The sequence below is a fragment of the Cyprinus carpio genome, chromosome B18, assembly GCF_018340385.1.
Source record: "Cyprinus carpio isolate SPL01 chromosome B18, ASM1834038v1, whole genome shotgun sequence".
In the NCBI taxonomy this organism is placed as follows: domain Eukaryota; kingdom Metazoa; phylum Chordata; class Actinopteri; order Cypriniformes; family Cyprinidae; genus Cyprinus; species Cyprinus carpio.
In genome coordinates, this window is record NC_056614.1 from 2,334 (window position 1) to 27,446 (window position 25,113).

The window sequence follows — 25,113 nt, forward strand, 5'->3', positions numbered from 1 at the left end:
ACTGCGGCTTCGTATTGCCATTTTAAAAAAGCCCATAGGTGAAGCGCCAACTCCTCTCATTGTTCCACATAGAAGGACCGGGTGCTCATATTAGAGCTTCCTTGTTAACACTTTTGATGAACGGTGGAATAAAAGCTGAATAACAACACTTAACGTTGGACTTCACACTTTCGATGTCAAGAAGAGATGGCGTCCCCGACAGATTGAATAAACAACTGTCTAAACTGGAATCAGACTGCTAACCAGTTTCTCCACCAGTTCTCAACAAATGAGGTGTTCTTCCTGGTGTAAGGCCCTTGAGCCGTCACCACACAAGCAGTCATTTCTCCCATACCCCTGAGGCCTCTCTAAATCTGATTGCCATCGTTTTGTTCCCCCGGTCTCAGCCCACCCTTCATAGCTCAGCTGGTATAGCGGAGGACTTAGATGAATTTGGATATCCTTAGGGTCGCGGGTTCGATCCGGCTCGAAGGAGTCTGGGTTTTAAATTCGGCACACAACTTCCACATTTTCCTCTGACATTTTTCTTCTGACGGAACTTGGTTGCCAGTTTACAAAAAACCCCTGAGGTCAAGATCCAAATCGACCACTTCCACAACGGAAGGAACATTGTGTATCCGAGAGGCTTCTTGCTTTAAAACGTCGTAAAAGCTGAATTAAAACACTTGAGGGGACTTCCACGAGGTTGGACATCCAGCAGACAGGAGGACCCCGACTGATTATGAACCGCAACCTTCTTAGCTGGAGTCATACGCGCTACCCCGTTGCGCCAACAGAGTCTCACGTCCCATCTGCGGCCCTTCTTGCCATTTAAAGCCCATAGGTGAGAGCTTATTCTATCATGTTTTCCACAATAGAATTGGACCCCCTTTGCGTCCATAATTCTTAGAGGCTTCCTGCTCCTTTCCTTGTTTAAAGCACCTTAGTGTGAATGACCTGTGCAGTAAAAGCTGAATAACAAACACAACGTACGGGGGGACTTCACACTGTTTTCGATTCAAGAAAGATGGCTTTGGACCCACAGTCACATGATTTTTAGAAAAACAAACTTTCTAAACTGGAATCAGAGACGTGCTACCGCGTTGCTCCTCCACCAGGTCCCCCGTCAACAAATGAAGGGTATGTTTTGACTTCCTGTGTAGGCCCTTGATCCGGTCACCACACAAAGCATCGTCTAACTCCAGTCCCAATTAACCCTGAAGCTGCTCTCGAAAATTGATTGCCATCGTTATTGTGCCCCGGGCTCAGACCCCACCCTTCGATACGCTCAGCTGGTAGAGCGGAGGACTGTAGATGAAATCTGTTGGGATATAGCCACTTAGTGGTCGCTGGTTTCGATGTTCCGGGCTCGAAGGGTCCCTGGTTTTGATGAAATTCGGCACGCTTCACACGTTTTTCCACACATTGTTAATTTCTTCTGACATTTTCTTTCTGAGCGGGAACTTGGATGGCCATCTTGTTTTAAAAAAAAAGCCCATAGGTTCAAATCCAAAGCATAACCACCATTCCCCACAACGGTAAAGGAAACATTTGTGGTATTAGATGCTTCTTGCTTCAAATACGTCGATAAAAAGCTGAATGCAAAACACGTGACGGGTGTGACGCTGTCTCACAGTTGCACACATCACGCAGACATGGATTGACCACACCCCGACGTGATTTGAACACTCGCAACCTTCTGATCATGGGCGTCAGACGCGCTACCCGTTGGCGCCACGATGGCTCACTCCCGTCAACTGCTGCGTCGTATTGTGCCCATTTACCAAAGTCCCCATAGGTGTAACGCGCCTCCTCTATCATGTGTCCACAAAGAAAGGACCGTTTGCGTCAATAGAGCTTCGTTGGTTTAAACACATTTGATGACACTGGTGGAAGTGTAAAAGCTGAATAACTCACACTTAACGTCTTCTTCCCACTTTCGATGTTCAAGAAGTGGACTGGTGCTGTAGGGCCCGACCATGATGCCCATTTAATAACAAACTTCTAAACTGAGAATCACGTAGCTGGGCCGAGTGCTCTCACCAGGTCTCAACAATGAGGTGTTTCTTCCTTGTCATGGCCCTTGAATCGCATCACCACCACAAAGCAGTCTACATTTCTAGAGTCCAATACCCTGAGTGGCATACTCTAAATTGATTGCCATCGTTTTGTTGCCCCGGCTCAGCCCACCCTTGTCGATAGCTCAGAGCTGGTTAACGGAGGACTGTTATGAAATGTTGTGAGATGCCTTAGGTCGCTGGTTCGATTCCGGCGCGAAGGAGTCCTGGTTTTAAAATTCGGCACACACTTTTCCACATTTTCTTCTGACATTTTCTGTCTACTGAACTTGGATGGCCAGTTTGTGAAGAAAAAAAGCCCATAGTGAGGTCAAGATCCAAATCTACCACCTTCCACAACGGAAAGGAACATTTGTGGTATTAGAGTCTTCTTGCTTCAATACGTCGATAAAAAGCTGAATGAAAACACTTGACGGGGGACTTCTCACAGTTGACATCAAGCAGACCATGGATTGACCCCCGACGAGTGCTTTGAACACGCAAGCTTCTGTTTCTGGAGTCAGAGACGCTTCTAGAACTGAGTGTGGCGGGCCGAGGTTGCACCACGAGGTCTCACGTCCCGACTGGCGGCTTCATATCGTATTTGCCATGTTAAAAAAGCCCCTAGGTTAAGCGCCAACTCTATCAGTTCCACAATAGAACGGACCGTTGCGTCAATTAGAGGCTTCTTGTTTAAACACTTATGTAAACTGTGAGTAAAAGCTGCAATACAACACTTTTAACGTTGGTTCAACAACTTTCGATGTCGAAGAGAGATGGCTTGAGCCCGACATGATTTTAAATAAACAAACTTCTAACTGGAATCAGACGTGCTACCGTTCTCCACCGGTCTCAACAATGAGTGTTTGGCTTCCTGTGTAAGGCCCTTGATCGTCACCACACAAAGCATCTAATTTCTTCCTCAATTAACCCTGAATGCATCTAAATTGATGCCATCGTTTTGTTCCCCCGGGCTCAGCCCCCCTTCGATAGCTCGCTGGTACGCGGTCGACTGTAGATGAAATGTTGGATATATCCTTAGTTCGCTGGTTTCGAGTTCCGGGCTCGAAGGGATCGGGTTTTTAATTCGGCACACACGTTGTCCACATTTTCTTCTGACGATTTTCTTCTGTAGCGGGACACTGTGGATGGCCATTTAAACAAAAAAGGCCGCGATAGGTCCAAGATCCAAATCTACCGAACATTCACAACGGAAGGAACATTTGTGTTATTCTAGGCGTCTTGCGTCATAGACGGCGATAAAAGTCCTGATTGCAAACACACGTGACGGGTGTGACGCTCGCTCACAGTTGCACACAGCACGCAGACATGGATTGACCACACCCCGACGTGATTTGAACACTCGCAACCTTCTGATCATGGGCGTCAGACGCGCTACCGCGGTTGGCGCCACGAGGCTCTCCCCCGTCCCACTGCGGCTTCGTATTTGCCATTTGGGGGGGGGTGAAAAGCATCCCATAGGTGTAACGCGCCTCCTCTATCATGTACTCCACAAAGAAGGACCGTTTGCGTCATATTGGAGGCTTCTTGTGTTTAAACACTTTGCTACACTGGTGTAAGTGTAAAAGCTGATATACTCACACTTATACGTCTGGACTTCACACTTTCTGATGTTCCAGAAGTGGACTGGTGCTGTAGGGCCCGACCATGATGCCCATTTAATAAAAACACTTCTAAGCTGGAATCGACGCTCTCCGGTGCTCTCCAGGGGTCGCAACAAATGAGGTGTTGCTTCCTTGTAATGGCCCTTGATCCGGCATCACCACCACAAAGCAGTCAATTTCTCCCATAACCCTGAAGTGGCATACTCTCAATTGATTGCCATCGTTTTGTTGCCCGGGCTCAGCCCCCCCTTGACTCGATAGCTCAGGCATGGTCGAGCGAGGACTGTAATGAAAGGTTGGATCTGCCTTAGGTCGCGTTGTCGATTCCGGCGCGAATGAGTCCTGGTTTTAAAATTTCGGCACACACGTTTGGCCACATTTTTCTTCTGTACATTATTCGGTCTGACTGAACTGGTGATGGCCAGTGTTGTGTGAAGAAAAAAGCAGCCACATGAGTGAGGGTAAGATTCAAATCTACCACACAATTCCGAAACAACGGAAAGGAACATTTGTGGTAATTAGTAGCATGCTTCTTGCTTCCAATACCGTCCGATAAAAGCGGAATGAAACCACAGTGACGGGACCTGTCTCACAGTTGACATCTAAGCATACATGGATTGACCCCGGCCGAGTGCTTTGAACACGCAACCTTCTGATCTGGAGTCAGACGCGCTAGAAACCGTGTGCGCTCCACGAGGGCTCACGTCCCACCTGCGGCATTCGTATTGCCATTTGAATGAAAAGCCCATAGGTTGAAGCCGCCAAACTCTAAGTCAGTGTTCCACAAAGATAGGAAAGGGACCGTTGCGTCATATTAGAGGGCTTCTTGTTTAAAACACTTTGCTGAACTGTTGAAAGTAAAAGCTGAATATAACAAGCACGTTAAGCGTGTTGGACTTCACAACTTTCGGTGAATGTCAAGAGAGATGGCTTTTGACCCCGACCAGGGGGGGGGGCGGGACATGCAGGATATTTTATATAAACAACTAATCTCTAAAACTGAAATCAGACATGCTACCGTTGCTCCACCAACGGATCTCAACACCAATGAGGTGTTGCTTCCTGTTGTAAGGCCCTTGATACCGGTCACGCACACAAAGCAGTCTAATTTGGTACCCATAACCCTGAAGGCTCTCTAAATTGATTGCCCTCGTTTTGTGCCCCGAGGCTCAGCCACCCACATCCCTTCACGATAGCTCAGCTGGTAGAGCGAGGACTGTAGATGAAGTGTTGGATATCCCTTAGGTCGCTGGTTCGAATTCCGGCTCGAAGGAGTCTGGTTTTAAATTCGGCACACACGGTTTCCACATTTTCTTCTGACCATTTCTTCTTGACTGACTTGGATGGCCAGTTTAAAAAAAAAAGCCCATGGTCAAGAGCCCAAATCTACCACCTTCCACAACGGAAGGAACACATTTGTGGTAGTAGAGGCTTCTTTGCTTCATATACGTCGATAAAAAGCGAATGAATGAAAACACTTGACGGTGGGACTTCTCACAGTTGACATCAAGCACGACATGGATGTGACCCCGACGGTGATTTGAACACGCAACCTTTCTGAGCTGGAGTCAGACCGCGCGCTGGACCGTTCGCCACGAGGTCTCACGTCCCACTGCGTCATATCGTATGCCATTTTCAAAAAGCCAATACGTGAAGCGCCAACTCTATCATGGTCCACAATAGAAGACCGTTGCGTCATAATTGGAGGCTTCTTGTTTTAAACACTTTGATAACGTTGTGAAGTAAAAGCTGAATAACAACACTTAACGTTTGGAACTCACACTTTCGATGTCCAGAAGCGGATGGCTTGAGCCCGACAATGGAATTTTAATAAACACCACCTTCTAAACTGGAATCAACTGTGTCTCCCGTTGATCCACCAGTCCCTCAAACAATGAGGTGTTGCTTCCTGTGGAAGGCCCTTGATCCGTTGACCACACAAAGCAGTTCTAATTGCTCCCAGAACCCTGAAGGCTCTCTAAATTGATTGCCATCGTTTTGTGCCCCGGCTCAGCCCACCCTTTCGATAGCTCAGCTTGCGTAGAGCGGGAGGACTGGTAGATGAAATGTTTGGATATCCTGAGGTTCGCTGGTGTGATTCCGGCTCGAAGGCAGTATGGTTTTAAATTCGGCACACAACTTTCCACATTTTCTTCTGACCATTTTCTTTCTTGACTGAACTTGGATTGGCAGTTTAAAAAAAGCCCATAGGGCCAGATCCAAATCTACCACCATTCCACAACGAAGTAACATTTGTGGTATTAGAGTCTTCTTGCTTTCACTACGTCGATGATAAAGCTGAATGAAAACACTTGACGGGGGACTTCTTTTCTGATTCTCACAGTTTACACACGCAGACATGGATTGACCCCCGACGTGATTTGAACACGCAAACCTTCTGTTCTGGAGGCGACCCGCTCTAACCGTGGCGCCACGAGGTCCTCACGTCCCACTGCGGCTAAGTCGTATGTCCATTTTAAAACCGCCCATAGTTGAAAGCGCCAACTCTATCATGTTTCCACAATAGAAAGGACCGTTTCGTCATATAGAGGCTTCCTTCCTTGTTTCACACTTTGGGATTGAATAAACTGTGAAGTAAAAGGCTGATAACAACACTTAAAACGTTGGACCTTCACACTTTCGAATGTCCAGAAAGGGATGGCTGGAGCCCGACATGATTTTAATAAACAAACTTCTAAACTGGGATCAGACGTGCTAACCGTTGCTCCACCAGGTCTCAACAAATGAGGTGTTGCTTTCCCTGGGTAAGGTCCCTTATCAATCCGGTCAACCACACACAGCAGTCCCTAATTTATCCCAATAACCCTGAAGGCTCCCTAAATTGAATATGCGCGTACGTTTTGTGCCCCGGGCTCAGCCCACCCTTCGATAGCTCAAGCTGGTAGAGCGGAGTCCTGTAGAAAGTGAATGTGTGGATATCCTTACGGTCGCTGGTGTCGTTTCCGGCTCGCATGAGTCCTGGTTTTAAATTCCGGCACACCTACGTTTCCGACTTTTTCTTCTGACATTTTCTTCTGACTGAACTTGGATGCCGGTTTAAAAAAAGAAAAGCCCTATAGGTCCCAGATTCAAATCTTCTACCACCTTCCACAACGGAAGGACCATGTGTGGTAGTTAGCAGGCTCTTTGCTTCAAATAACCGTCCTAAAAGCTGAATGAAAAACGCTTGACTGGGGACGTCTCACAGTTTGACATCAAGCAGACATTATTGAACGCCCGACCTGATTTGAACATGCAGCCGTCTTATCGGGAGTCAGACCGCTAGCCGGTGCGCCACGAGGTTCTCACGTCCCACGGCGGCTTCGTATTGCCATTTTAAAAAAGCCCAATACAGGTGAAGCGCCAACTCTAGTGCATTTTCCACAATAGAATGACCCGTTTGCGTCATATGAGCGGCTTCTTGTTTAACACACTGTTTGATAAACCTGTGGACGTAAAAGCTGAATAACACACTTAACGTTGGCCTTGCACACGTTGCGATGGCAAGACGAGATGGCTTGAAGCCCGACATGAATTTTAATAAACAAACTTCTAAACACTGCGAATCAGACGTGTCTAACCGTTGCTCCACCAGGTCTCAACAAATGAGGTGTTGCTTCCTGTGTAAGGACCTTGATCCGTCACCACACAAAGCATGCTAAATTCTCCCAAGAAACCCTGAGGGCTCTCTAAATTGGATTGCCATCGTTTTGTGCCCCGGGCTCAGCCCACCCACCTCCTTCGATAGCTCAGCTGGTAGAGCGGAGGACTGTAGATGAAATGTGGGGATATCTTAGGGTCGCTGGTTCGATTCCGGCCCTCGAAGGAGTCTGGTTTTAAATTCGGCACACACGTTTCCACATTTTCTTCTGACATTTTTCTTCTGACCCTGAACTTGGATGGCCAGTTTTAAAAAAAAAAGCCCATAGGTCAAGATCCAATCTACCACCTTCCACAACGGAAGGAACCATTTGTGGTTATTAGAGGCTTCTTGGCTTCAATACGTCGATAAAAGCTGAATGAAAACACTTGACGGGGGACTTCTCACAGTTGACATCAAGCAGACATGGATTGACCCCGACGAGTGACTTGAACACGCAACCTTCTGATCTGGAGTCAGACGCGCTAAAAACCGTTGCGCCACGAGGTCTCCACGTCCCTGCGGCGCTTCGTATTGCCATTTTTAAAAAATCCCATAGGGTGAAGCGCCAACTCTATCATGTTTCCCACAATAGAAGGACCGTTGCGTCATATTAGAGGCTTCTTGTTTAAACAACACTTGATAACCTGTGAAGTAAAAGCTGAATAAAACACTTTAACGTTGGACTTCACACTGTTTTCGATGTCAAGAAGAGATGGCTTGACCCCGACATGATTTTAATAAACAAACTTTCTAAACTGGAATCAGACGTGCTACCTGTTGCTCCACCAGGTCTCAACACATGAGGTGTTGCTTCCTGTGTAAGGCCCTTGATCCGGTCCCCACCACACAAAGCATCTAATGTTTCTCCCAATAACCCTGAAGCTGCTCTCTAAATTGATTGCCATCGTTTTGTGCCCCCGGTCCACAGCTCAGCCCACCCTTCGATAGCTCAGCTGTAGAGAGCGGGAGGGACTGTAGATGAAAATGATTGGGATATCCTTAGTGTCGCTGGGTTCGATTAACCCGGCTCGAAGGAGTCCCTGGTTTTAATTCGGCACACGCTTCACGTCCCACGTTTCCCCCACATTTTCTTCTGAACATTTTCTTCTGACTGAACTTGGATGGCCAGGTTAAAAAAAAGCCCATAGGTCAGATCCAAATCTACCACCTTCCACAACGGTAAAGAACATTTGGTGGTATTAGTAGCTTCTTGCTTCAATACGTCGATAAAAGCTGAAATGAAACACTTGACGGGGGACTTCTCACAGTTGACATCAAGCAGACATGGATTGACGCCGCCCGACGTGATTTGAACACGCAACCTTCTGATCTGGAGTCAGACCGCGCTCGCTACCGTTGCGCCACGAGGTCTCACGTCCCACTGCGGCTTCGTATTGCCCTTTTAAAAAAATCCCATAGGTGAAGCGCCAACTCTACCATGTTCCACAATAGAAGGACCGTTGCGTCATATTAGAGGCTTCTTGTTTAAACACTTTGATAAACTGTGAAGATAAAAAGCTGAAATAACAACCACTTAACGTGGACTTCACACTTTCGATGTCAAGAAGAGATGGCTTGAGCCCGACATGATTTTTAATAAAAACAAAACTTCTAAACTGGAATCAGACGTGCTACCGTTGCAAAAACCACCAGGGTCGTCAACAAATGAGGTGTTGCTTCCTGTGTAAGGCCCTTGATCCGTTCACCACCAAAGCAGTCTAATTTCTCCCAAGAACCTGAAGGCTCTCTAAATTGATTGCCATCGTTTTGTGCCCCGGGCTCAGCCCACCCTTCGATAGCTCAGCTGTTAGAGCGGAGTACTGTAGATGAAATGTTGGATATCCTTAGGTCGCTGGTTCGATTCCGGCTCGAAGGAGTCTGGGTTTTAAATTCGGCACACACGTTTCCACATTTTCTTCTGACATTTTCTTCTGACTGAACTTGGATGGCCAGGTTAAAAAAAAAGCGATAGGTCAAGATCAAAATCTACCACCTTCCACAACGGAAGGAAATTGTTGTGGTATTAGAGGCTTCTTGCTTCAATACGTCGATAAAAGCTGAATGAAAACACTTGACGGGGGACTTCTCACAGTTGACATCAAGCAGACATGGATTGACCCCGACGTGATTTGAACACGCAACCTTCTGATCTGGAGTCAGACGCGCTACCCGTTGCGCCACGAGGTCTCACGTCCCACTGCGGCTTCGTATTGCCATTTTAAAAAAGCCCATAGGTGAAGCGCCAACTCTATCATGTTCCACAATAGAAGGACCGTTTGCGTCATATTAGAGGCTTCTTGTTTAAACACTTTGATAAACTGTGAAGTAAAAGCTGAATAACAACACTTAACGTTGGACTTCACACTTTCGATGTCAAGAAGAGATGGCTTGAGCCCGACATGATTTTAATAAACAAACTTCTAAACTGGAATCAGACGTGCTACCGTTGCTCCACCAGGTCTCAACAAATGAGGTTGATTGCTTCCTGTGTAAGGCCCTTGATCCGGTCACCACACAAAGCAGTCTAATTTCTCCCAATAACCCTGAAGGCTCTCTAAATTGATTGCCATCGTTTTGTGCCCCGGGCTCAGCCCACCCTTCGATAGCTCAGCTGGTAGAGCGGGAGGACTGTAGATGAAATGTTGGATATCCTTAGGGTCGCTGGTTCGATTCCGGCTCGAAGGAGTCTGGTTTTAAATTCGGCACACACGTTTCCACATTTTTCTTCTGACATTTTCTTCTGACTGAACTTGGATGGCCAGTTTAAAAAAAAGCCCATAGGTCAAGATCCAAATCTACCACCTTCCACAACGGAAGGAACATTTGTGGTATTAGAGGCTTCTTGCTTCAATACGTCGATAAAAGCTGAATGAAAAACACTTGACGGGGGACTTCTCACAGTTGACATCAAGCAGACATGGATTGACCCCGACGTGATTTGAACACGCAACCTTCTGATCTGGAGTCAGACGCGCTAACCGTTGCGCCACGAGGTCTCACGTCCCACTGCGGCTTCGTATTGCCATTTTAAAAAAGCCCATAGGTGAAGCGCCAACTCTATCATGTTCCACAATAGAAGGACCGTTTGCGTCATATTAGAGGCTTCTTGTTTTAAACACTTTGATAAACCTGTGAAGTAAAAGCTGAATAACAACACTTAACGTTGGACTTCACACTTTCGATGTCAAGAAGAGATGGCTTGACCCCGACATGATTTTAATAAACAAACTTCTAAACTGGAATCAGACGTGACTACCGTTGCTCCACCAGGTCTCAACAAATGAGGTGTTGCTTCCCTGTGTAAGGCCCTTGATCCGGTCACCACACAAAGCAGTCTAATTTCTCCCAATAACCCTGAAGGCTCTCTAAATTGATTTCCATCGTTTTGTGCCCCGGGCTCAGCCCACCCTTCGATAGCTCAGCTGGTAGAGCGGAGGACTGTAGATGAAATGTTGGATATCCTTAGGTCGCTGGTTCGATTCCGGCTCGAAGGAGTCTGGTTTTAAATTCGGCACACACGTTTCCACACTTTCTTCTGACATTTTCTTCTGACTGAACTTGGATGGCCCAGTTTAAAAAAAAGCCCATAGGTCAAGATCCCAATCTACCACCTTCCACAACGGAAGGAACATTTGTGGTATTAGAGGCTTCTTGCTTCAATACGTCGATAAAAAGCTGAATGAAAACACTTGACGGGGGACTTTCTCACAGTTGACATCAAGCAGAAATGGATTGACCCCGACGTGATTTGAACACGCAACCTTCTGATCTGGAGTCAGACGCGCTACCGTTGCGCCACTAGGTCTCACGTCCCACTGCGGCTTCGTATTGCCATTTTTAAAAAAGCCCATAGGTGAAGCGCCAACTCTATCACTGTTCCACAATAGAAGGACCGTTGCGTCATATTAGAGGCTTCTTGTTTAAACACTTTGATAAACTGTGAAGTAAAAGCTGAATAACAACACTTAACGTTGGACTTCACACTTTCGATGTCAAGAAGAGATGGCTTGAGCCCGACATGATTTTAATAAACAAACTTCTAAACTGGAATCAGACGTGCTACCGTTGCTCCACCAGGTCTCAACAAATGAGGTGTTGCTTCCTGTGTAAGGCCCTTGATCCGGTCACCACACAAAGCAGTCTAATTCTCCCAATAACCCTGAAGGCTCTCTAAATTGATTGCCATCGTTTGTGCCCCGGCTCAGCCCACCCTTCGATAGCTCAGCTGGTAGAGCGGAGGACTGTAGATGAAATGTTGGATATCCTTAGGTCGCTGGTTCGATTCCGGCTCGAAGGAGTCTGGTTTTAAATTCGGCACACACGTTTCCACATTTTCTTCTGACATTTTCTTCTGACTGAACTTGGATGGCCAGTTTAAAAAAAAGCCCATAGGTCAAGATCCAAATCTACCACCTTCCACAACGGAAGGAACATTTGTGGTATTAGAGGCTTCTTGCTTCAATACGTCGATAAAAGCTGAATGAAAACACTTGACGGGGGACTTCTCACAGTTGACATCAAGCAGACATGGATTGACCCCGACGTGATTTGAACACGCAACCTTCTGATCTGGAGTCAGACGCGCTACCGTTGCGCCCAGTAGGTCTCACGTCCCACTGCGGCTTCGTATTGCCATTTTAAAAAAGCCCATAGGTGAAGCGCCAACTCTATCATGTTCCACAATAGAAGGACCGTTGCTTCATATTAGAGGCTTCTTGTTTAAACACTTTGATAAACTGTGAAGTAAAAGCTGAATAACAACACTTAACGTTGGACTTCACACTTTCGATGTCAAGAAGAGATGGCTTGAGCCCGACATGATTTTAATAAACAAACTTCTAAACTGGAATCAGACGTGCTACCGTTGCTCCACCAGGTCTCAACAAATGAGGTGTTGCTTCCTGTGTAAGGCCCTTGATCCGGTCACCACACAAAGCAGTCTAATTTCTCCCAATAACCCTGAAGGCTCTCTAAATTGATTGCCATCGTTTTGTGCCCCGGGCTCAGCCCACCCTTCGATAGCTCAGCTGGTAGAGCTGAGGACTGTAGATGAAATGTTGGATATCCTTAGGTCGCTGGTTCGATTCCGGCTCGAAGGAGTCTGGTTTTAAATTCGGCACACACGTTTCCACATTTTCTTCTGACATTTTCTTCTGACTGAACTTGGATGGCCAGGTTAAAAAAAAGCCCATAGGTCAAGATCCAAATCTACCACCTTCCACAACGGAAGGAACATTTGTGGTATTAGAGGCTTCTTGCTTCAATACGTCGATAAAAGCTGAATGAAAACACTTGACGGGGGACTTCTCACAGTTGACATCAAGCAGACATGGATTGACCCCGACGTGATTTGAACACGCAACCTTCTGATCTGGAGTCAGACGCGCTACCGTTGCGCCACGAGGTCTCACGTCCCACTGCGGCTTCGTATTGCCATTTTAAAAAAGCCCATAGGTGAAGCGCCAACTCTATCATGTTCCACAATAGAAGGACCGTTGCGTCATATTAGAGGCTTCTTGTTTAAACACTTTGATAAACTGTGAAGTAAAAGCTGAATAACAACACTTAACGTTGGACTTCACACTTTCGATGTCAAGAAGAGATGGCTTGAGCCCGACATGATTTTAATAAACAAACTTCTAAACTGGAATCAGACGTGCTACCGTTGCTCCACCAGGTCTCAACAAATGAGGTGTTGCTTCCTGTGTAAGGCCCTTGATCCGGTCACCACACAAAGCAGTCTAATTTCTCCCAATAACCCTGAAGGCTCTCTAAATTGATTGCCATCGTTTTGTGCCCCGGGCTCAGCCCACCCTTCGATAGCTCAGCTGGTAGAGCGGAGGACTGTAGATGAAATGTTGGATATCCTTAGGTCGCTGGTTCGATTCCGGCTCGAAGGAGTCTGGTTTTAAATTCGGCACACACGTTTCCACATTTTCTTCTGACATTTTTTCTTCTGACTGAACTTGGATGGCCAGTTTAAAAAAAGCCCATAGGTCAAGATCCAAATCTACCACCTTCCACAACGGAAGGAACATTTGTGGTATTAGAGGCTTCTTGCGTCAATACGTCGATAAAAGCTGAATGAAAACACTTGACGGGGGACTTCTCACAGTTGACATCAAGGAGACATGGATTGACCCCGACGTGATTTGAACACGCAACCTTCTGATCTGGAGTCAGACGCGCTACCGTTGCGCCACTAGGTCTCACGTCCCACTGCGGCTTCGTATTGCCATTTTAAAAAAGCCCATAGGTGAAGCGCCAACTCTATCATGTTCCGCAATGGAAGGACCGTTTGCGTCATATTAGAGGCTTCTTGTTTAAACACTTTGATAAACTGTGAAGTAAAAGCTGAATAACAACACTTACCGTTGGACTTCACACTTTCGATGTCAAGAAGAGATGGCTTGACCCCGACATGATTTTAATAAACAAACTTCTAAACTGGAATCAGACGTGCTACCGTTGCTCCACCAGGTCTCAACAAATGAGGTGTTGCTTCCTGTGTAAGGCCCTTGATCCGGTCACCACACAAAGCAGTCTAATTTCTCCCAATAACCCTGAAGGCTCTCTAAATTGATTGCCATCGTTTTGTGCCCCGGGCTCAGCCCACCCTTCGATAGCTCAGCTGGTGGAGCGGAGGACTGTAGATGAAATGTTGGATATCCTTAGGTCGCTGGTTCGATTCCGGCTCGAAGGAGTCTGGTTTTAAATTCGGCACACACGTTTCCACATTTTCTTCTGACATTTTCTTCTGACTGAACTTGGATGGCCAGTTTAAAAAAAAAGCCCATAGGTCAAGATCCAAATCTACCACCTTCCACAACGGAAGGAACATTTGTGGTATTAGAGGCTTCTTGCTTCAATACGTCGATAAAAGCTGAATGAAAACACTTGACGGGGGACTTCTCACAGTTGATCATCAAGCAGACATGGATTGACCCCGACGTGATTTGAACACGCAACCTTCTGATCTGGAGTCAGACGCGCTACCGTTGCGCCACGAGGTCTCACGTCCCACTGCGGCTTCGTATTGCCATTTTAAAAAAGCCCATAGGTGAAGCGCCAACTCTATCATGTTCCACAATAGAAGGACCGTTGCGTCATATTAGAGGCTTCTTGGTTTAAACACTTTGATAAACTGTGAAGTAAAAGCTGAATAACAACACTTAACGTTGGACTTCACACTTTCGATGTCAAGAAGAGATGGCTTGAGCCCGACATGATTTTAATAAACAAACTTCTAAACTGGAATCAGACGTGCTACCGTTGCTCCACCAGGTCTCAACCAATGAGGTGTTGCTTCCTGTGTGAGGCCCTTGATCCGGTCACCACACAAAGCAGTCTAATTTCTCCCAATAACCCTGAAGGCTCTCTAAATTGATTGCCATCGTTTTGTGCCCCGGGCTCAGCCCACCCTTCGATAGCTCAGCTGGTAGAGCGGAGGACTGTAGATGAAATGTTGGATATCCTTAGGTCGCTGGTTCGATTCCGGCTCGAAGGAGTCTGGTTTTAAATTCGGCACACACGTTTCCACATTTTCTTATGACATTTTCTTCTGACTGAACTTGGATGGCCAGTTTAAAAAAAAAAAAAGCCCATAGGTCAAGATCCAAATCTACCACCTTCCACAACGGAAGGAACATTTGTGGTATTAGAGGCTTCTTGCTTCAATACGTCGATAAAAGCTGAATGAAAACACTTGACGGGGGACTTCTCACAGTTGACATCAAGCAGACATGGATTGACCCCGACGTGATTTGAACACGCAACCTTCTGATCTGGAGTCAGACGCGCTACCGTTGCGCCACGAGGTCTCACGTCCCACTGCGGCTTCGTATTGCCATTTTAAAAAAGCCCATAGGTGAAGAGCCAACTCTATCATGTTCCGCAATAGAAGGACCGTTGCGTCATATTAGAGGCTTCTTGTTTAAACACTTTGATAAACTGTGAAGTAAAAGCTGAATAACAACACTTAACGTTGGACTTCACACTTTCGATGTCAAGAAGAGATGGCTTGACCCCGACATGATTTTAATAAACAAACTTCTAAACTGGAATCAGACGTGCTACCGTTGCTCCACCAGGTCTCAACAAATGAGGTGTTGCTTCCTGTGTAAGGCCCTTGATCCGGTCACCACACAAAGCAGTCTAATTTCTCCCAATAACCCTGAAGGCTCTCTAAATTGATTGCCATCGTTTTGTGCCCCGGGCTCAGCCCACCCTTCGATAGCTCAGCTGGTAGAGTGGAGGACTGTAGATGAAATGTTGGATATCCTTAGGTCGCTGGTTCGATTCCGGCTCGAAGGAGTCTGGTTTTAAATTCGGCACACACGTTTCCACATTTTCTTCTGACATTTTCTTCTGACTGAACTTGGATGGCCAGTTATAAAAAAAAGCCCATAGGTCAAGATCCAAATCTACCACCTTCCACAACGGAAGGAACATTTGTGGTATTAGAGGCTTCTTGCTTCAATACGTCGATAAAAGCTGAATGAAAACACTTGACGGGGGACTTCTCACAGTTGACATCAAGCAGACATGGATTTACCCCGACGTGATTTGAACACGCAACCTTCTGATCTGGAGTCAGACGCGCTACCGTTGCGCCACGAGGTCTCACGTCCCACTGCGGCTTCGTATTGCCATTTTAAAAAAGCCCATAGGTGAAGAGCCAACTCTATCATGTTCCACAATAGAAGGACCGTTGCGTCATATTAGAGGCTTCTTGTTTAAACACTTTGATAAACTGTGAAGTAAAAGCTGAATAACAACACTTAACGTTGGACTTCACACTTTCGATGTCAAGAAGAGATGGCTTGAGCCCGACATGATTTTAATAAACAAACTTCTAAACTGGAATCAGACGTGCTACCGTTGCTCCACCAGGTCTCAACAAATGAGGTGTTGCTTCCTGTGTAAGGCCCTTGATCCGGTCACCACACACAAAGCAGTCTAATTTCTCCCAATAACCCTGAAGGCTCTCTAAATTGATTGCCATCGTTTTGTGCCCCGGGCTCAGCCCACCCTTCGATAGCTCAGCTGGTAGAGCGGAGGACTGTAGATGAAATGTTGGATATCCTTAGGTCGCTGGTTCGATTCCGGCTCGAAGGAGTCTGGTTTTAAATTCGGCCACACACGTTTCCACATTTTCTTCTGACATTTTCTTCTGACTGAACTTGGATGGCCAGGTTAAAAAAAAAGCCCATAGGTCAAGATCCAAATCTACCACCTTCCACAACGGAAGGAACATTTGTGGTATTAGAGGCTTCTTGCTTCAATACGTCGATAAAAGCTGAATGAAAACACTTGACGGGGGACTTCTCACAGTTGACATCAAGCAGACATGGATTGACCCCGACGTGATTTGAACACGCAACCTTCTGATCTGGAGTCAGACGCGCTACCGTTGCGCCACGAGGTCTCACGTCCCACTGCGGCTTCGTATTGCCATTTTAAAAAAGCCCATAGGTGAAGCGCCAACTCTATCATGTTCCACAATAGAAGGACCGTTGCGTCATATTAGAGGCTTCTTGTTTAAACACTTTGATAAACTGTGAAGTAAAAGCTGAATAACAACACTTAACGTTGGACTTCACACTTTCGATGTCAAGAAGAGATGGCTTGACCCCGACATGATTTTAATAAACAAACTTCTAAACTGGAATCAGACGTGCTACCGTTGCTCCACCAGGTCTCAACAAATGAGGTGTTGCTTCCTGTGTAAGGCCCTTGATCCGGTCACCACACAAAGCAGTCTAATTTCTCCCAATAACCCTGAAGGCTCTCTAAATTGATTGCCATCGTTTTGTGCCCCGGGCTCAGCCCACCCTTCGATAGCTCAGCTGGTAGAGCGGAGGACTGTAGATGAAATGTTGGATATCCTTAGGTCGCTGGTTCGATTCCGGCTCGAAGGAGTCTGGTTTTAAATTCGGCACACACGTTTCCACATTTTCTTCTGACATTTTCTTCTCTGACTGAGCTTGGATGGCCAGTTTAAAAAAAAGCCCATAGGTCAAGATCCAAATCTACCACCTTCCACAACGGAAGGAACATTTGTGGTATTAGAGGCTTCTTGCTTCAATACGTCGATAAAAGCTGAATGAAAACACTTGACGGGGGACTTCTCACAGTTGACATCAAGCAGACATGGATTGACCCCGATGTGATTTGAACACGCAACCTTCTGATCTGGAGTCAGACGCGCTACCGTTGCGCCACGAGGTCTCACGTCCCACTGCGGCTTCGTATTTGCCATTTTAAAAAAGCCCATAGGTGAAGCGCCAACTCTATCATGTTCCACAATAGAAGGACCGTTGCGTCATATTAGAGGCTTCTTGTTTAAACACTTTGATAAACTGTGAAGTAAAAGCTGAATAACAACACTTAACGTTGGACTTCACACTTTCGATGTCAAGAAGAGATGGCTTGAGCCCGACATGATTTTAATAAACAAACTTCTAAACTGGAATCAGACGTGCTACCGTTGCTCCACCAGGTCTCAACAAATGAGGTGTTGCTTCCTGTGTAAGGCCCTTGATCCGGTCACCACACAAAGCAGTCTAATTTCTCCCAATAACCCTGAAGGCTCTCTAAATTGATTGCCATCGTTTTGTGCCCCGGGCTCAGCCCACCCTTTGATAGCTCAGCTGGTAGAGCGGAGGACTGTAGATGAAATGTTGGATATCCTTAGGTCGCTGGTTCGATTCCGGCTCGAAGGAGTCTGGTTTTAAATTCGGCACACACGTTTCCACATTTTCTTCTGACATTTTCTTCTGACTGAACTTGGATGGCCAGTTTAAAAAAAAAAGCCCATAGGTCAAGATCCAAATCTACCACCTTCCACAACGGAAGGAACATTTGTGGTATTAGAGGCTTCTTGCGTCAATACGTCGATAAAAGCTGAATGAAAACACTTGACGGGGGACTTCTCACAGTTGACATCAAGCAGACATGGATTGACCCCGACGTGATTTGAACACGCAACCTTCTGATCTGGAGTCAGACGCGCTACCGTTGCGCCACGAGGTCTCACGTCCCACTGCGGCTTCGTATTGCCATTTTAAAAAAAAGCCCATAGGTGAAGCGCCAACTCTATCATGTTCCACAATAGAAGGACCGTTGCGTCATATTAGAGGCTTCTTGTTTAAACACTTTGATAAACTGTGAAGTAAAAGCTGAATAACAACACTTAACGTTGGACTTCACACTTTCGATGTCAAGAAGAGATGGCTTGACCCCGACATGATTTTAATAAACAAACTTCTAAACTGGAATCAGACGTGCTACCGTTGCTCCACCAGGTCTCAACAAATGAGGTGTTGCTTCCTGTGTAAGGCCCTTGATCCGGTCACCACACAAAGCAGTCTAATTTCTCCCAATAACCCTGAAGGCTCTCTAAATTGATTGCCATCGTTTTGTGCCCCGGGCTCAGCCCACCCTTCGATAGCTCAGCTGGTAGAGCGGAGGAGGACTGTAGATGAAATGTTGGATATCCTTAGGTCGCTGGTTCGATTCCGGCTCGAAGGAGTCTGGTTTTAAATTCGGCACACACGTTTCCACATTTTCTTCTGACATTTTCTTCTGACTGAACTTGGATGGCCAGTTTAAAAAAAAGCCCATAGGTCAAGATCCAAATCTACCACCTTCCACAACGGAAGGAACATTTGTGGTATTAGAGGCTTCTTGCTTCAATACGTCGATAAAAGCTGAATGAAAACACTTGACGGGGGACTTCTCACAGTTGACATCAAGCAGACATGGATTGACCCCGACGTGATTTGAACACGCAACCTTCTGATCTGGAGTCAGACGCGCTACCGTTGCGCCACGAGGTCTCACGTCCCACTGCGGCTTCGTATTGCCATTTTAAAAAAGCCCATAGGTGAAGAGCCAACTCTATCATGTTCCACAATAGAAGGACCTTTGCGTCATATTAGAGGCTTCTTGTTTAAACACTTTGATAAACTGTGAAGTAAAAGCTGAATAACAACACTTAACGTTGGACTTCACACTTTCGATGTCAAGAAGAGATGGCTTGAGCCCGACATGATTTTAATAAACAAACTTCTAAACTGGAATCAGACGTGCTACCGTTGCTCCACCAGGTCTCAACAAATGAGGTGTTGCTTCCTGTGTAAGGCCCTTGATCCGGTCACCACACAAAGCAGTCTAATTTCTCCCAATAACCCTGAAGGCTCTCTAAATTGATTGCCATCGTTTTGTGCCCCGGGCTCAGCCCACCCTTCGATAGCTCAGCTGGTAGAGCGGAGGACTGTAGATGAAATGTTGGATATCCTTAGGTCGCTGGTTCGATTCCGGCTCGAAGGAGTCTGGTTTTAAATTCGGCACACACGTTTCCACATTTTCTTCTGACATTTTCTTCTGACTGAACTTGGATGGCCAGTTTAAAAAAAAGCCCATAGGTCAAGATCCAAATCTACCACCTTCCACAACGGAAGGACATTTGTGGTATTAGAGGCTTCTTGCTTCAATACGTCGATAAAAGCTGAATGAAAACACTTGACGGGGGACTTCTCACAGTTGACATCAAGCAGACATGGATTGACCCCGACGTGATTTGAACACGCAACCTTCTGATCTGGAGTCAGACGCGCTACCGTTGCGCCACGAGGTCTCACGTCCCACTGCGGCTTCGTATTGCCATTTTAAAAAAGCCCATAGGTGAAGCGCCAACTCTATCATGTTCCACAATAGAAGGACCGTTGCGTCATATTAGAGGCTTCTTGTTTAAACACTTTGATAAACTGTGAAGTAAAAGCTGAATAACAACACTTAACGTTGGACTTCACACTTTCGATGTCAAGAAGAGATGGCTTGACCCCGACATGATTTTAATAAACAAACTTCTAAACTGGAATCAGACGTGCTACCGTTGCTCCACCAGGTCTCAACAAATGAGGTGTTGCTTCCTGTGTAAGGCCCTTGATCCGGTCACCACACAAAGCAGTCTAATTTCTCCCAATAACCCTGAAGGCTCTCTAAATTGATTGCCATCGTTTTGTGCCCCGGGCTCAGCCCACCCTTCGATAGCTCAGCTGGTAGAGCGGAGGACTGTAGATGAAATGTTGGATATCCTTAGGTCGCTGGTTCGATTCCGGCTCGAAGGAGTCTGGTTTTAAATTCGGCACACACGTTTCCACATTTTCTTCTGACATTTTCTTCTGACTGAACTTGGATGGCCAGTTTAAAAAAAAGCCCATAGGTCAAGATCCAAATCTACCACCTTCCACAACGGAAGGAACATTTGTGGTATTAGAGGCTTCTTGCTTCAATACGTCGATAAAAGCTGAATGAAAACACTTGACGGGGGACTTCTCACAGTTGACATCAAGCAGACATGGATTGACCCCGACGTGATTTGAACACGCAACCTTCTGATCTGGAGTCAGACGCGCTACCGTTGCGCCACGAGGTCTCACGTCCCACTGCGGCTTCGTATTGCCATTTTAAAAAAGCCCATAGGTGAAGCGCCAACTCTATCATGTTCCGCAATAGAAGGACCGTTGCGTCATATTAGAGGCTTCTTGTTTAAACACTTTGATAAACTGTGAAGTAAAAGCTGAATAACAACACTTAACGTTGGACTTCACACTTTCGATGTCAAGAAGAGATGGCTTGACCCCGACATGATTTTAATAAACAAACTTCTAAACTGGAATCAGACGTGCTACCGTTGCTCCACCAGGTCTCAACAAATGAGGTGTTGCTTCCTGTGTAAGGCCCTTGATCCGGTCACCACACAAAGCAGTCTAATTTCTCCCAATAACCCTGAAGGCTCTCTAAATTGATTGCCATCGTTTTGTGCCCCGGGCTCAGCCCACCCTTCGATAGCTCAGCTGGTAGAGCGGAGGACTGTAGATGAAATGTTGGATATCCTTAGGTCGCTGGTTCGATTCCGGCTCGAAGGAGTCTGGTTTTAAATTCGGCACACACGTTTCCACATTTTCTTCTGACATTTTCTTCTGACTGAACTTGGATGGCCAGTTTAAAAAAAAGCCCATAGGTCAAGATCCAAATCTACCACCTTCCACAACGGAAGGAACATTTGTGGTATTAGAGGCTTCTTGCTTCAATACGTCGATAAAAGCTGAATGAAAACACTTGACGGGGGACTTCTCACAGTTGACATCAAGCAGACATGGATTGACCCCGACGTGATTTGAACACGCAACCTTCTGATCTGGAGTCAGACGCGCTACCGTTGTGCCACGAGGTCTCACGTCCCACTGCGGCTTCGTATTGCCATTTTAAAAAGCCCATAGGTGAAGCGCCAACTCTATCATGTTCCACAATAGAAGGACCGTTGCGTCATATTAGAGGCTTCTTGTTTAAACACTTTGATAAACTGTGAAGTAAAAGCTGAATAACAACACTTAACGTTGGACTTCACACTTTCGATGTCAAGAAGAGATGGCTTGACCCCGACATGATTTTAATAAACAAACTTCTAAACTGGAATCAGACGTGCTACCGTTGCTCCACCAGGTCTCAACAAATGAGGTGTTGCTTCCTGTGTAAGGCCCTTGATCCGGTCACCACACAAAGCAGTCTAATTTCTCCCAATAACCCTGAAGGCTCTCTAAATTGATTGCCATCGTTTTGTGCCCCGGGTTCAGCCCACCCTTCGATAGCTCAGCTGGTAGAGCGGAGGACTGTAGATGAAATGTTGGATATCCTTAGGTCGCTGGTTCGATTCCGGCTCGAAGGAGTCTGGTTTTAAATTCGGCACACACGTTTCAACATTTTCTTCTGACATTTTCTTCTGACTGAACTTGGATGGCCAGTTTAAAAAAAAGCCCATAGGTCAAGATCCAAATCTACCACCTTCCACAACGGAAGGAACATTTGTGGTATTAGAGGCTTCTTGCTTCAATACGTCGATAAAAGCTGAATGAAAACACTTGACGGGGGACTTCTCACAGTTGACATCAAGCAGACATGGATTGACCCCGACGTGATTTGAACACGCAACCTTCTGATCTGGAGTCAGACGCGCTACCGTTGCGCCACGAGGTCTCACGTCCCACTGCGGCTTCGTATTGCCATTTTAAAAAAGCCCATAGGTGAAGCGCCAACTCTATCATGTTCCACAATAGAAGGACCGTTGCGTCATATTAGAGGCTTCTTGTTTAAACACTTTGATAAACTGTGAAGTAAAAGCTGAATAACAACACTTAACGTTGGACTTCACACTTTCGATGTCAAGAAGAGATGGCTTGACCCCGACATGATTTTAATAAACAAACTTCTAAACTGGAATCAGACGTGCTACCGTTGCTCCACCAGGTCTCAACAAATGAGGTGTTGCTTCCTGTGTAAGGCCCTTGATCCGGTCACCACACAAAGCAGTCTAATTTCTCCCAATAACCCTGAAGGCTCTCTAAATTGATTGCCATCGTTTTGTGCCCCGGGCTCAGCCCACCCTTCGATAGCTCAGCTGGTAGAGCGGAGGACTGTAGATGAAATGTTGGATATCCTTAGGTCGCTGGTTCGATTCCGGCTCGAAGGAGTCTGGTTTTAAATTCGGCACACACGTTTCCACATTTTCTTCTGACATTTTCTTCTGACTGAACTTGGATGGCCAGTTTAAAAAAAAGCCCATAGGTCAAGATCCAAATCTACCACCTTCCACAACGGAAGGAACATTTGTGGTATTAGAGGCTTCTTGCTTCAATACGTCGATAAAAGCTGAATGAAGACACTTGACGGGGGACTTCTCACAGTTGACATCAAGCAGACATGGATTGACCCCGACGTGATTTGAACACGCAACCTTCTGATTTGGAGTCAGACGCGCTACCGTTGCGCCACTAGGTCTCACGTCCCACTGCGGCTTCGTATTGCCATTTTAAAAAAGCCCATAGGTGAAGCGCCAACTCTATCAAGTTCCGCAATAGAAGGACCGTTGCGTCATATTAGAGGCTTCTTGTTTAACCTTTTTGATAAACTGTGAAGTAAAAGCTGAATAACAACACTTAACGTTGGACTTCACACTTTCGATGTCAAGAAGAGATGGCTTGACCCCGACATGATTTTAATAAACAAACTTCTAAACTGGAATCAGACGTGCTACCGTTGCTCCACCAGGTCTCAACAAATGAGGTGTTGCTTCCTGTGTAAGGCCCTTGATCCGGTCACCACACAAAGCAGTCTAATTTCTCCCAATAACCCTGAAGGCTCTCTAAATTGATTGCCATCGTTTTGTGCCCCGGGCTCAGCCCACCCTTCGATAGCTCAGCTGGTAGAGCGGAGGACTGTAGATGAAATGTTGGATATCCTTAGGTCGCTGGTTCGATTCCGGCTCGAAGGAGTCTGGTTTTAAATTCGGCACACACGTTTCCACATTTTCTTCTGACATTTTCTTCTGACTGAACTTGGATGGCCAGTTTAAAAAAAAGCCCATAGGTCAAGATCCAAATCTACCACCTTCCACAACGGAAGGAACATTTGTGGTATTAGAGGCTTCTTGCTTCAATACGTCGATAAAAGCTGAATGAAAACACTTGACGGGGGACTTCTCACAGTTGACATCAAGCAGACATGGATTGACCCCGACGTGATTTGAACACGCAACCTTCTGATCTGGAGTCAGACGCGCTACCGTTGCGCCACTAGGTCTCACGTCCCACTGCGGCTTCGTATTGCCATTTTAAAAAAGCCCATAGGTGAAGCGCCAACTCTATCATGTTCCACAATAGAAGGACTGTTGCGTCATATTAGAGGCTTCTTGTTTAAACACTTTGATAAACTGTGAAGTAAAAGCTGAATAACAACACTTAACGTTGGACTTCACACTTTCGATGTCAAGAAGAGATGGCTTGACCCCGACATGATTTTAATAAACAAACTTCTAAACTGGAATCAGACGTGCTACCGTTGCTCCACCAGGTCTCAACAAATGAGGTGTTGCTTCCTGTGTAAGGCCCTTGATCCGGTCACCACAAAAAGCAGTCTAATTTCTCCCAATAACCCTGAAGGCTCTCTAAATTGATTGCCATCGTTTTGTGCCCCGGGCTCAGCCCACCCTTCGATAGCTCAGCTGGTAGAGCGGAGGACTGTAGATGAAATGTTGGATATCCTTAGGTCGCTGGTTCGATTCCGGCTCGAAGGAGTCTGGTTTTAAATTCGGCACACACGTTTCCACATTTTCTTCTGACATTTTCTTCTGACTGAACTTGGATGGCCAGTTTAAAAAAAAGCCCATAGGTCAAGATCCAAATCTACCACCTTCCACAACGGAAGGAACATTTGTGGTATTAGAGGCTTCTTGCTTCAATACGTCGATAAAAGCTGAATGAAAACACTTGACGGGGGACTTCTCACAGTTGACATCAAGCAGACATGGATTGACCCCGACGTGATTTGAACACGCAACCTTCTGATCTGGAGTCAGACGCGCTACCGTTGCGCCACGAGGTCTCACGTCCCACTGCGGCTTCGTATTGCCATTTTAAAAAAGCCCATAGGTGAAGTGCCAACTCTATCATGTTCCACAATAGAAGGACCGTTGCGTCATATTAGAGGCTTCTTGTTTAAACACTTTGATAAACTGTGAAGTAAAAGCTGAATAACAACACTTAACGTTGGACTTCACACTTTCGATGTCAAGAAGAGATGGCTTGACCCCGACATGATTTTAATAAACAAACTTCTAAACTGGAATGAGACGTGCTACCGTTGCTCCACCAGGTCTCAACAAATGAGGTGTTGCTTCCTGTGTAAGGCCCTTGATCCGGTCACCACACAAAGCAGTCTAATTTCTCCCAATAACCCTGAAGGCTCT

The 25,113-nt window shown here is 46.1% G+C and overlaps 34 non-coding genes across 34 annotated transcripts; 15 read left to right on the forward strand and 19 right to left on the reverse strand.

Annotated features, from left to right (window-relative positions):
* Positions 1–9,418: 9,418 nt before the first annotated feature.
* Positions 9,419–9,491, reverse strand: trnaw-cca. The gene has a single exon. It is a non-coding gene; the product is annotated as a tRNA-Trp (tRNA).
* Positions 9,492–10,227: 736 nt separating this feature from the next.
* On the reverse strand, positions 10,228–10,300 carry trnaw-cca. The gene has a single exon. It is a non-coding gene; the product is annotated as a tRNA-Trp (tRNA).
* A 411-nt stretch (positions 10,301–10,711) lies between these two features.
* On the forward strand, positions 10,712–10,798 carry trnay-gua. The gene is given in 2 exon segments: positions 10,712–10,748; positions 10,763–10,798. It is a non-coding gene; the product is annotated as a tRNA-Tyr (tRNA).
* Positions 10,799–11,037: 239 nt separating this feature from the next.
* On the reverse strand, positions 11,038–11,109 carry trnaw-cca. The gene has a single exon. It is a non-coding gene; the product is annotated as a tRNA-Trp (tRNA).
* A 405-nt stretch (positions 11,110–11,514) lies between these two features.
* On the forward strand, positions 11,515–11,601 carry trnay-gua. The gene is given in 2 exon segments: positions 11,515–11,551; positions 11,566–11,601. It is a non-coding gene; the product is annotated as a tRNA-Tyr (tRNA).
* Positions 11,602–12,316: 715 nt separating this feature from the next.
* trnay-gua lies at positions 12,317–12,403 on the forward strand. Its single transcript is given in 2 exon segments — positions 12,317–12,353; positions 12,368–12,403. It is a non-coding gene; the product is annotated as a tRNA-Tyr (tRNA).
* Positions 12,404–12,639: 236 nt separating this feature from the next.
* On the reverse strand, positions 12,640–12,711 carry trnaw-cca. The gene has a single exon. It is a non-coding gene; the product is annotated as a tRNA-Trp (tRNA).
* Positions 12,712–13,117: 406 nt separating this feature from the next.
* trnay-gua lies at positions 13,118–13,204 on the forward strand. Its single transcript is given in 2 exon segments — positions 13,118–13,154; positions 13,169–13,204. It is a non-coding gene; the product is annotated as a tRNA-Tyr (tRNA).
* A 237-nt stretch (positions 13,205–13,441) lies between these two features.
* On the reverse strand, positions 13,442–13,513 carry trnaw-cca. Its single transcript has one exon. It is a non-coding gene; the product is annotated as a tRNA-Trp (tRNA).
* A 732-nt stretch (positions 13,514–14,245) lies between these two features.
* Positions 14,246–14,317, reverse strand: trnaw-cca. Its single transcript has one exon. It is a non-coding gene; the product is annotated as a tRNA-Trp (tRNA).
* Positions 14,318–14,724: 407 nt separating this feature from the next.
* On the forward strand, positions 14,725–14,811 carry trnay-gua. Its single transcript is given in 2 exon segments — positions 14,725–14,761; positions 14,776–14,811. It is a non-coding gene; the product is annotated as a tRNA-Tyr (tRNA).
* A 241-nt stretch (positions 14,812–15,052) lies between these two features.
* trnaw-cca lies at positions 15,053–15,124 on the reverse strand. The gene has a single exon. It is a non-coding gene; the product is annotated as a tRNA-Trp (tRNA).
* A 406-nt stretch (positions 15,125–15,530) lies between these two features.
* Positions 15,531–15,617, forward strand: trnay-gua. The gene is given in 2 exon segments: positions 15,531–15,567; positions 15,582–15,617. It is a non-coding gene; the product is annotated as a tRNA-Tyr (tRNA).
* A 237-nt stretch (positions 15,618–15,854) lies between these two features.
* Positions 15,855–15,926, reverse strand: trnaw-cca. Its single transcript has one exon. It is a non-coding gene; the product is annotated as a tRNA-Trp (tRNA).
* Positions 15,927–16,334: 408 nt separating this feature from the next.
* trnay-gua lies at positions 16,335–16,421 on the forward strand. Its single transcript is given in 2 exon segments — positions 16,335–16,371; positions 16,386–16,421. It is a non-coding gene; the product is annotated as a tRNA-Tyr (tRNA).
* Positions 16,422–16,659: 238 nt separating this feature from the next.
* On the reverse strand, positions 16,660–16,731 carry trnaw-cca. The gene has a single exon. It is a non-coding gene; the product is annotated as a tRNA-Trp (tRNA).
* A 406-nt stretch (positions 16,732–17,137) lies between these two features.
* trnay-gua lies at positions 17,138–17,224 on the forward strand. The gene is given in 2 exon segments: positions 17,138–17,174; positions 17,189–17,224. It is a non-coding gene; the product is annotated as a tRNA-Tyr (tRNA).
* Positions 17,225–17,462: 238 nt separating this feature from the next.
* trnaw-cca lies at positions 17,463–17,534 on the reverse strand. Its single transcript has one exon. It is a non-coding gene; the product is annotated as a tRNA-Trp (tRNA).
* Positions 17,535–18,266: 732 nt separating this feature from the next.
* Positions 18,267–18,338, reverse strand: trnaw-cca. The gene has a single exon. It is a non-coding gene; the product is annotated as a tRNA-Trp (tRNA).
* Positions 18,339–19,072: 734 nt separating this feature from the next.
* On the reverse strand, positions 19,073–19,144 carry trnaw-cca. Its single transcript has one exon. It is a non-coding gene; the product is annotated as a tRNA-Trp (tRNA).
* A 406-nt stretch (positions 19,145–19,550) lies between these two features.
* On the forward strand, positions 19,551–19,637 carry trnay-gua. Its single transcript is given in 2 exon segments — positions 19,551–19,587; positions 19,602–19,637. It is a non-coding gene; the product is annotated as a tRNA-Tyr (tRNA).
* A 235-nt stretch (positions 19,638–19,872) lies between these two features.
* trnaw-cca lies at positions 19,873–19,944 on the reverse strand. The gene has a single exon. It is a non-coding gene; the product is annotated as a tRNA-Trp (tRNA).
* A 406-nt stretch (positions 19,945–20,350) lies between these two features.
* trnay-gua lies at positions 20,351–20,437 on the forward strand. Its single transcript is given in 2 exon segments — positions 20,351–20,387; positions 20,402–20,437. It is a non-coding gene; the product is annotated as a tRNA-Tyr (tRNA).
* A 236-nt stretch (positions 20,438–20,673) lies between these two features.
* Positions 20,674–20,745, reverse strand: trnaw-cca. Its single transcript has one exon. It is a non-coding gene; the product is annotated as a tRNA-Trp (tRNA).
* A 406-nt stretch (positions 20,746–21,151) lies between these two features.
* trnay-gua lies at positions 21,152–21,238 on the forward strand. The gene is given in 2 exon segments: positions 21,152–21,188; positions 21,203–21,238. It is a non-coding gene; the product is annotated as a tRNA-Tyr (tRNA).
* Positions 21,239–21,474: 236 nt separating this feature from the next.
* Positions 21,475–21,546, reverse strand: trnaw-cca. The gene has a single exon. It is a non-coding gene; the product is annotated as a tRNA-Trp (tRNA).
* A 405-nt stretch (positions 21,547–21,951) lies between these two features.
* Positions 21,952–22,038, forward strand: trnay-gua. Its single transcript is given in 2 exon segments — positions 21,952–21,988; positions 22,003–22,038. It is a non-coding gene; the product is annotated as a tRNA-Tyr (tRNA).
* A 236-nt stretch (positions 22,039–22,274) lies between these two features.
* trnaw-cca lies at positions 22,275–22,346 on the reverse strand. The gene has a single exon. It is a non-coding gene; the product is annotated as a tRNA-Trp (tRNA).
* Positions 22,347–22,752: 406 nt separating this feature from the next.
* Positions 22,753–22,839, forward strand: trnay-gua. The gene is given in 2 exon segments: positions 22,753–22,789; positions 22,804–22,839. It is a non-coding gene; the product is annotated as a tRNA-Tyr (tRNA).
* Positions 22,840–23,075: 236 nt separating this feature from the next.
* On the reverse strand, positions 23,076–23,147 carry trnaw-cca. Its single transcript has one exon. It is a non-coding gene; the product is annotated as a tRNA-Trp (tRNA).
* A 406-nt stretch (positions 23,148–23,553) lies between these two features.
* trnay-gua lies at positions 23,554–23,640 on the forward strand. Its single transcript is given in 2 exon segments — positions 23,554–23,590; positions 23,605–23,640. It is a non-coding gene; the product is annotated as a tRNA-Tyr (tRNA).
* Positions 23,641–23,876: 236 nt separating this feature from the next.
* trnaw-cca lies at positions 23,877–23,948 on the reverse strand. The gene has a single exon. It is a non-coding gene; the product is annotated as a tRNA-Trp (tRNA).
* A 406-nt stretch (positions 23,949–24,354) lies between these two features.
* On the forward strand, positions 24,355–24,441 carry trnay-gua. Its single transcript is given in 2 exon segments — positions 24,355–24,391; positions 24,406–24,441. It is a non-coding gene; the product is annotated as a tRNA-Tyr (tRNA).
* A 236-nt stretch (positions 24,442–24,677) lies between these two features.
* trnaw-cca lies at positions 24,678–24,749 on the reverse strand. Its single transcript has one exon. It is a non-coding gene; the product is annotated as a tRNA-Trp (tRNA).
* Positions 24,750–25,113: the final 364 nt, after the last annotated feature.